General features: G+C 39.7%; 1 protein-coding gene across 1 annotated transcript in view; it reads right to left on the reverse strand.

Moving 5' to 3' along the window:
- LOC134542024 (coiled-coil domain-containing protein AGAP005037) overlaps positions 1 to 7,299 on the reverse strand; it is a 713,248-nt gene extending 705,949 nt beyond the window's left edge. Inside the window, exon 1 of the mRNA XM_063385849.1 lies at positions 6,870 to 7,299. The gene's annotated coding sequence lies outside the window, so the exon portion shown is untranslated. The remainder of the gene's footprint in view (positions 1 to 6,869) is intronic.
- Between the last annotated feature and the right edge of the window lie 3,222 nt (positions 7,300 to 10,521).

Below are 10,521 nucleotides of genomic sequence, written 5' to 3' on the forward strand. Positions count from 1 at the left end.
GAAGAGTTTCTGTAGAGTTTATCCTGTGAAAATCACACAAGTAATGATTTTTTTTCTTTTCAAAAATCAATTTTTTAATTGAACGAAAATACATTTATTAATTTGACCTGTACCAACCGAATACCAAGTATTCTTATTTTAACGTCACGCAGCCTCACATACAAACGCATCGGACATTCAAATACACACACACACATATATGCATGAAGAGTCTTGATTGGTCCTGGCCTCAGAAAGAAGAAACTAAATAATATCAACCACAACATTCCTCCTGTGCACATGTACAAAGTGCATTAAGCACAGCTTAGTTTGAAATCTGTGACTCCGTACTTTCCGCCGCGCACACAAAGCGAATATATATATATGCGCAGATGGAGGTATGAGCTGCTACATTTAATGTCTGTGGAAAAACGTTAAGTTGGCAACAGTGCTCCGCACGCAGCTTGGACCCATGGCCGGGAGATGGCGCAGGAGTAGCACGCATCATCTTTTCATGGACCGAGCTGCCATCTACCGAGTGACGGGTTAGACAAGTCCCAAAAACTAATTAAAGCAGAATAAATGGGCACAAAAATTGAAATGCAATAGCCACACTTAACGTGATGACTACGCAATTCAAATAAATTACCTGTGTTGTCTAAGACTGTAACACTTGACCAGTGGCGTAGCCAGGATTTGTGTATGGGGGGTGTTAAGCATGGCCCCCCCCCCCCCCCGTATTAAAGCGGGGGCAAGGGGCCCTCCCACGGGAAAATTTGGATTTTAAGGTGTAAAATAGTCCTATTTTAGCAGTTTTCGGTTCTTAAATTTAAATATTGTAATGGTAAAAATTTTATTAATTTTAATATGAAATTTGTTTGAGTGATGAATAAGAAATTAATTAAAGATTTGGTGCTAAGGGGGGAGGGGTTGAACCCCTAACCCCCCCCCCCCTGGCTACGCCCCTGCACTTGACACAAGCTTCAATTGGTCCCCCTCCCCCCGGGCCGTGTTTTAAGCATACATATTTGTTTTCCATTCCTGACAACCAGCATAAGACTGCAATGACAAATGTCCAAACCATTATGGTAAAATATATTAGTTTTTTTTTCTTTTTCACATTCCAGTTTTCAAATGCAATGCGTAAAAGAAAAACTGCCTGTAAACACACGAAAAAACGTTTTAGTGATTTTTGTAATCTGACACCACGTTTACATGCATATCCATGGGGACACACTCTCTCCTACTTCCTCTACTTTAATATTACCAGTACTCTCGTTACATTCAAACAGTGCGTGTTTTCTTTTAGACTAATAAGTTAGCCAAGGAAAAAAAAAAAATCGACCCTTCTTAAACGGACGCAGTACAAGTTTTTTAACCTCGGCTGTTCAAGTTCATGACGGAACAAGCGGTGGCCTTGGGTGAAAATGACTGTGCGGCTATATACCAATAATTGGTTGACCCTAATTATTAGGGTCAACAGCAATGTTGCAACAGTCGATACAGGGTACAACTAGAGATTCGAGCAGGCGTCCATTGTGTGTCTGCAATTCTGACAAAGAAAGTTTGTTTATTTAGTATCGTCTTTATTGGTGCCTAAGTTAAGACGATAGGTATGCCTTTTCTTACAATTAACCACATTACCTGTTATCACATCAAACATTGTAAATTTACATAAGTAAATAAGCATAATCATTAAATTACTAAATGGAGGATTCAATAATCTCAAATTTATTTCACATAATTTTAACCATCTCGACTTGATATATTCTACCTGAAAATTTGTAACTGAAATTGGGGAATAAGAATATTTTGACTCGGAATTTTAAAGACTAGCTTAAAACTAATATATTTCGCTAGCCACATAATTAGTTCAGAAATTAATTTCTATATAATATATATTGGAGGACAAGCAATAATCATTTAAATTTAAATTGTTGTCGGTATGCATTCATGGCTGTTTTAAAAGGTTAAAAATTTTATAATTCAGAAACACAGCCATAAAATAACCTTTTCTTACATCTATTTTGCCTCTTGTAGTGAAGCCCGCCCTTCTCGATGAATGACGACGGCTATTCGGTCTGAACCACTAGCTCACGATAAAATCACAAGCTGTGGTTATGAGATCCGAAATAAATAAATAAATTGAATTAAAAGATGGCCACTCGTTAACCTTGGCTGTAGGAGGTTCAGTTTATGAAGAATTCAACATAAGAAATGACTAGTTTACAATTAGCATTCTACAGAAAATAACGGACTTATGATTCAGTAATTCAATTCTCTGGGGTCGGCGTTAACGTTTATTAAAATAATAGAGCGAACTTTAAGGGACATGTGTGGTGTGAAGTAGATTTTGTGTTATTGCTCTTTTATTATTTTTTTTACTTCTAGAAAAAATGAAACACTTAAGGCGTAATTCGAGCAACATTTTCAACAAATCTGCCTGTAAAAACATTTAAAAATGCGGGACCGTCACGCTCGTTACAAGTGAAACTTTACAATTCACTAGAACCCACTTCACTACATAGTACAAAACAAAGTCGCTTCCCGCTGTTTGTCTGTCCCTAAGTATGCTTAAATCTTTAAAACTACGCAACGGATTTTGATGCGGTTTGTTTCTAATAGATAGAGTGAATCAAGAGGATGGTTTATATGTATAATACATGCATAATGTAGTAGAGAAACACTGATAATTTTAGAGGTTTCTAATGTGATGTAAATAAACACTTTTTTTGCGCTTACATTGCAAGCGCTGGCTGAACCCTACGAGATAGATCAAAATGGTGTACTACAGTATTGTACACCTTAAAAAGTTCTACAAAAAAGTCCGCGATGGTATATGTCCATCTCTTAGGGATAACCCTCAATAACCATTTTTTATCCTTTCTTTTTACGAGAAATAATAGCTTATTTACGAAGCGATTTTAAGCAATACAGCATTAATCCTTATCCAAATAAGTACCTTAAATACATTGTGCATTTAATATAGCGGCTATATAATGTATATAATAGAGTGCACAATACTCACCGGATGTGGTACCGGAGAAGATGTATTAACTCCCCGAATTCCTCTGATACCATCGGATTAACCGTTCCAATTTAAACGCCTACAATTTCCGGTAAAGATATCTTTTGCAATGACCATTAATAAATCGCAGGGTCAAACTTTCAACGTTGCAGGCTTAGATTTGAGCGCTGAGTGTTTTTCACATGGCCAATTATATGTCGCTCTTTCAAGAGTAACCTCTAAAGAAAACATGTTTGTATTGTTTAATGACAAAAAAGCTGTGAACGTTGTATATAAAGACATTCTGTAGTATATTTAGTATCAGCATTGCACCCGTGCGAAGCCGGGGCTGGTCGCTAGTGAAAGATAAAACATAACATTCAATAATTCACTTGAACGGTCAAACAAAACAATAAGGGTTTACACTGGAGGTCCACAATTGTAACAAACATGGCTGACCTGCGAAGTCTTAAAATTCTCTTACTTCGCTGTTCCCCCGCCTTCTATACGCAATCGAAAACCCAACTCCTGTGCATAGCTTTTTTTCGTTACGTTGTGATGAGTCATCTCCTTGACTCATTCTACGCGCTGTAAAAAAGTTTCACTTCAAAAAAGAACTGAACGCTTTTGGGATAAGCGCACGTCCAAAAATTAAAATATATACCAACTAAACAAAGTTCAATTTTTCGCACTTTAATAATTGAATATTAGAATTGTGGGTATGTAAATAAATAAATTTCGAAGGTTTATTTCAAATGTTTGCACTACAGCATTTTCACGTGTGGTTCAGATTTCGGCTTTAGAGTTTCACTGCCTTGTCCAAGCTGTTGTCAGGTTGTCCAAACCATGCCATGATACAGCAGTGATAGCTTTGAATATATATATACTGTATAGAAGTCGCGAGTGGATAGGATTTACTCTACGTTTTTCAGGAGCGTATGATGAGCAGCTTGGGAACTTCACCGCTGCAGGGCGCTGCCGTAACGCCCTGTATCGTCTTAGGTTGTTATTTACACGTTAGAGCGCAGCACTGTCGCCCGCTGTCATTCCCCGCACCCCCCACCCGTCATTCGCTGCAACTCAAGGTCGTTCAACAGAAGGGGGAAGGGGTTTTTGAAGAGTCCGAAACTTGTCCGCTAGGGACCACCACAAGTCGATGCCCTAGAGATGGTGGCGATTGTGGCGGTGAATTAACCAACTACCTCAAACCGTATTAGAAATTTTAACCTGGGCTGGCCGGTATAGCGCAGAGGAGAAGAGGGGACGCAGAAAGGAACAAGGATAGCCGTGAGGAAGGAGCTCGAAGAACGAGAACATGAAAAGGGAGACGGGTTCGTCTGTGTATTCGTAGGGTCTCCTTTCTTCCATTCAAGATTTCAGCCAAGTGGTCGCATTTTGTTGGAATGGTAAAAGAAGGGAGGGGAGCATTTCAAAGAAATGCGTTGGCAGGAAACTAGCAGAAAGGCAGTGTTGCCAAGCTTCGAAAATTCCGCCTGCGGCTTTTAACTTTTCCAAGTGGCAGTACACTGTGCCGTACACACAGATCATGAAATCCAAACAACGTAATAATTGTGGGACGTCGGGTTATCTTGTCAGAATACAGTGATATTAAAACTCTTGAAAGTAGATTTGTCGATGGAGGCGAAATGTTTGATAAAACAATCTATGTGTTGCCAAACATCTAGATCTACTCTTGAAATAGCTACGCTGGTAAGCGCACGTTTAAGATAACATTTTTGAACGTCCTGATAGAAATCGAAGCGCACTAAAACCATCCCTCCTTTCGCTAGTTGCCACATGAATAAATTAACTTTGCCAAGAGCCTAATTAATTTTATTTATTTACTAATCCAGATGCAAATCAATGAATTAATTTTTTCAGTATGCTTGGAATTCATATATATTAATATGTACTTTTTTTTTGACTTGCCGAATAAATAAATATTACTGAACTCCCGCCAATTTCACAAATTAACTGAATATTCACGACTTTAGCTGCATACTCATTTACAAAGCATGAAATAAATAAAAACAAACGAAAAACAATAGTTTTGGTGCTCTAAAATATACTGCGTTCTGGTGACTACTTTGTAAGTCAGTAGATTCGGAAATCGGACATCGCAATTTTGCAGGACAGGACAGTTTTCCGTGAGAGAATTTTGACGTCATTCACATTAGGTTACGGACACGGACCGCCCACAGGTTTGGACCGTTGTAGACAGAAGGGCCTTAACGCCACTTCTTGCCACAGTCACACGAGTCGCTCGTCCTGTGGGGGTTAAGTACACCCCTGCTACGTGTTCCGGCATAATTGGGTCGGATGAAGAGGGTTACTGCTGGGTCAGATTCGTGTTGCAGTGCAACGGCGCGGCGGCCGAGCCAGCCAGCCTTCCATCTCCCCGCCTCTTTGGCCGTCTCTCTTCCGCCGCTGACGTCACGCGTCCCCAAGGCCACTCTTCTTCGAACACCGTGACATCACCTGGCTGCCCCATTACCTACGCCAACTGACTGACTGCTGCGTTAGCGCACCGACGCATTCCGCTAACGAAAATGGTCCCAGCCAGGATTTTTTTTTTATGTAGGTCTTGTTTTAATTGCTGTATTCGATATTCTTAAATTTTTAATGCTGCGAAAAGACATGACTCAAACCTTCGCCATATTGGCTTTGGGCTACTAAGACAACATTTAAACTGCCAGATTTTAGCGATAAATGTGTTATCTATGTTACTTAAATTTAGTTATACGAATGATGGCGTATTTATTAGGGCATGCTTTGGTATTTCGTATACCACATTGAAAAACAGAATTGACTAAATATAACACAGTAACCTTCAAACTATACACGTCAAAGCACAACCAAAACCTTACTTAAATAAAGAATTCTTAATGTACTAATATTGTTAAATATTTTTCTGCATTCCATGTGTTTGATTTTATTTTTAAATTGAATAATTTATCGAGAAACTTCGGTTGCCGTTGGTAATAAATGTATCCCTTAGTATAGAAGCCACTGAACTAAACATACAAAGCATTAATTATGCAGTTCCCCTCTCCCCACGAAGTAAAATAAAGCGTAGCTATTTTAAGGAGATCTTTAAACAAAAAAAAGGGGAGATACAGAGGACGAAACAAAACCGGCACAAGGGTGTCCAAATACAAAAATGTGTGTGGCATACGTAAAGTTCCCTAAAAGTAAATTAAAAAAATTAAATCAGCTTAGAACATTCGGCAAAGAATAACTAATTTCACAAGCTCTTGTGGTACAGACAGGTACATTACCTACGCCAATTTTTTTGTTTGCATCATACATCTATTACAAGGATTCTACCCATTTAGAGCTATTACGGAATATTGTGAGCCGAAGCCAGAAACACAAAAAAGGCGAGTTTCCCACGCCCATCAAACCGTACGCCACCCACGCATCCAAAACTTTCCAAATTTCGGATAAAACGCTGTACGTCAGCATTTATATTGAACATGCCTTAAAAAAAAATCAATTGATGATAAACATAACTGAAACTATATTCGCTAGAATGCAATCTATTTAAATCAGTTTTTGGTGAAGTGAGCACAAGACAATGCTCGTAACTACTCTGTTTATGTATATCAGTTTTTCACTTCGACGGGTTTTCCTCAGAGACAGCAGTAAATAATACACGGGTAAACATCGTCTGCTAATTCAAAATACAAACGCGAAACATGCAAAAGAAAGTTATATTTATTCCAGGATCGTGTGTGAATGATAAAATAAGTCACTTCGATCATTTTTTTTTGTGCAAACACAGCCTTTAATTCAATTCCGCGCATTTCCAGCAAACAATAAGTTGTTTGTTTTTTAGTTTTATTTTTAACCACTAAGTGTAAGGAAAAAAAAATATGCGTACCACAGGTTCCGTAGGAAGGATTCCCATCCTGGCAAAGAGACAGAGTTCCAGTTTTTTTTTTGTCAAGCACAATCTTCTTCTTTTTTTTTTTTTAAAAAGAAAAGAGACGTGGGTTCCGCACGTCGAAAAACAAACACGCGCGCGCGCACACACACACACAACACGCGATATTTTCACGTAACAACAACGCGAGCGGTTGTGAAATCAAACTATACAATTCAGCGACCCGGCGAAACGCGGATTCGAACCACGCCGCAAAGGCCCCGCACCTGTTGCACGCACCACCCAGGCGACGGGCGAGAAACCCAACCGGCCAGATTTTCGAGTTTTCCGTTCCGACCGTCTGACGGCATCCGCGCGCACCGAGTTCCTTCGCCGGCCGCCAGGGGCGCCCCGGGCGCTGGAGGACCCAACCGCCAGCTGCTGGAACAACCAGTTTCTTTCTTTACGTCGCGCGTCCCGTCCTCTTCCCCCCACCCCCTCTTTTAAATAGTTGTCTCTTTCTTTCCCGCTCATCCCTGGATGCCGGATGTATCGCATTACTTTATGTATTTATTTTCTCCCCCGCAGCCTCCAACCATCCGCGGTGATCCAAACAGTCAACACAGGACGCTCCACACAAGACGAAACGCTGGGATGGATAATTTATGCTGTTAGATAGCTTTGGCTAGGGCGACCACATGGGGCATCAGTTGCTGCCATGACTAACCAGAAACCGCAGTAGGGTACTTATCTATTATACAGGGGTGCCCACAAGAGGTGGGTAACGACGCAGACTGCGTCATTAAAATTTCAGGGGGGGGGGGGGGGAGGTGGTTAAAAGACGATAAAAATGTATATATTATTTACATAATTATAGCTTCTAATGTGAAAATACGTTTCTGGTGCTTTGATAATTGAAAGGGATTTTGTAAATCAAATTGGCAACCCCGCACTTTCCTCAACAAAAGCAGTTTGGCATCTGTCGGTTCAGGATGAAATATTACCTGATATGACCAAAATTATTATTAGAAAATCAGTTTTAATTAATGCAAAATGTGATAAAATATAATACTAAAAAAGTATAATATTAAAAAATAATTGAGTAAATCATCGAGAAAATGGCATAAAAAATTCGGGGGGGGGGGGGCCGCATCATTAGGTTAGGGGGGGGGGGGGGTGTGAGTCATAGTGCTTAGGGGGGGTGGGCACCTCTGTATTATATTCACACTTGAAACATTAATCGATACTTCGGCATATCAATATTTCCTCCCAATCGATTATCGTAGATTTATTGATATATCAATCCGCAGTTCTGAATTCCGAGGTGTTGTTTGTTTCTGTATTTCAGTGACAATGTGTGACTTTTGTATTTTTAGAAAATTGTGTAGACAAGCAGTGTTTTTTAAATGCTATGGGATGATTCCTTCCTAATATTTCTGCATTAATAACCACAAATCATTTGGAAAAGTCATAAAATGGAGATGAACGATAAAATGATGTGAACGTGGTGTTCGGAAAGGAAACTGACTAGAGGGATCTAAACTATCATTGGAGACGTTACTGTAGGTCAAAAGAACTGACGAATGCATAATTTTGTAATAAAGAGTCGAACATGTTCATTGAGGCTTTCGTTGACTACAGCAATTATATTCGTGAGGTCTGCGTGCGGCGAATACAACAAGAAGTAACACAAATCGGAGGAAATTCATCCTGTGAAAATTTCGTTGCATGCTGCGCGCGCCTTTCACCGTTTTTTCATAACGCGCTTCAAGAAGTACAACTTAAAAAAAATGTCTGCGACAGATTATTATACATGCATTATTTTACAAAAAAAAACAAAAAAAAACCAAAAAAAACGTGGGAATTGTTTAAGTAAAACTGCTCTATATTTAGCTACCCACGACTCTACCCGGGTTCTCCGATCACGGCTCACCAAAATACATCCTTCTGGATGTGCTCCTGATAGGGATTGAAGTGGCTTCAAACGTGGGAGGACAGCCGCTTGTGGAACACCCTGGGCGATATCTATAGACTGCATCCGTGGACACAAAAAAAAAAAAAGACGTAAACTATTCCCCTCGCGGCTGCAGCGATGGCGGCGATCCACCCCCTCATAACCAACACCTCTAACTAAAAAAGAAGAAGAAAAAAAACAGAAAAACAGGAGAGACGTAAAGAAAAAAGTGAGATAGTCTTTCAGTACTCGCCGGAGATGTACCACATCCAACCTCGGTAACGGCAGGGGTGCCCACTGCGTCATTAAAATTTCAGGGGGGGGGGGGTTTAAAATACGAGAAAAATGTATATATTATTTACATACTTATAGCTTCTAATGTGAAAATACGTTTCTGGTGCTTTGATAGTTGAAAGGGATCTTGTAAATCAAATTGGCAACCCCGCACTTTCCTCAACAAAAGCAGTTTGGCATCTGTCGGTTCAGGATGGAAATATTACCTGATATGACCAAAATTATTATTAAAAATCAGTTTTAATTAATGCAAAATGTGACAAAATATAATACTAAAAAAGTATAATATTATAAAATAATTGAGTAAATAATTGAGGAAATGGCATAAAAAATTTCGGTGGGGGGGGGGGGGTGGCGCATCATTAGGTAAGGGGGGGGGGGAAGTCATAGTGTTTGGGGGGGGGGGGGGCAACTCTGGGTAACGAACAAATTCGCGTTATCATGTTGCAAATACATACATAATACGAATTTCGGACACGAAATTTTAATGTAGAATTCTTTAAAATAATGCCGAGCGTGATAAATATGTACGCAAATTGTTTTTTCAACTACAATTCTTGAAGCGAATCACACCTAGTTCCCGCACTCGCCGCCAGAATTCGCTGGCGGAGCAGCTACGTCGACTATTGAATTCATTTGATTGGCAAACCGAAATGTTTAATTATATAATAAAACGGCTCCGATAAAGCAAATAAGACTTGGAAAAAAAATTTACTATACTCCAGCTTTGCACCTGATTTTCGAAAAAGGAACATTATTAAAATATTGCCAATCTGGTTAAAATTCATAAAAAAAGTTTATGTTGGCTTTATGAACTTTTTTTCGCGCCATCCGGCACAGATGGCAGCACCGTGGTTGTTGCACACTTCCGTTCCGTTATTTTGTCGCATTCACGAAATAACTCCCACCAAATGTCGTATACCGAGAGCCAAGATTTTACACATCAAGAATCTACTCCAGGCTGAACCGGTCCTTAAAAGTCAGTTAATTTTGTTTGTTAAAAGTATTATTTCAAATTTTTAGTAAGCAAATGTGCAACCATGGTTTTTGCAATGACTTTTCAATACGTCGGAAATGCGTTAAAAGAGTTTTTTTTTTTTTTTTTTTTACAATATTATCTAGGAGGTATTCCTTATCACCTAAGACCCTCCGGTGCAACTAGCCCTCTCGCAGTTCGAAGCTGAGTCCGAAACAGCGGGACTGAGACATTCATGGCGTCTCCCATGGGGACACAGTTATCTAAATATGGGAGAGGAATACTGTAACTTTCGGAGCGCGCCAGTTAAAAATAAGAAAGCGGACCTCGCACAGATGTTAGACATAGCCTGCGTGCAGATGGTAAAAAGAAATTCTTCACGAGCCGCAGGCAGTAGCGTATGACGAAATATAACTTCGTGCCGGTCCCTGGTTGAGCGCTGGACT

The sequence above is a fragment of the Bacillus rossius genome, assembly GCF_032445375.1.
Source record: "Bacillus rossius redtenbacheri isolate Brsri chromosome 4 unlocalized genomic scaffold, Brsri_v3 Brsri_v3_scf4_2, whole genome shotgun sequence".
Lineage (NCBI taxonomy): Eukaryota > Metazoa > Arthropoda > Insecta > Phasmatodea > Bacillidae > Bacillus > Bacillus rossius.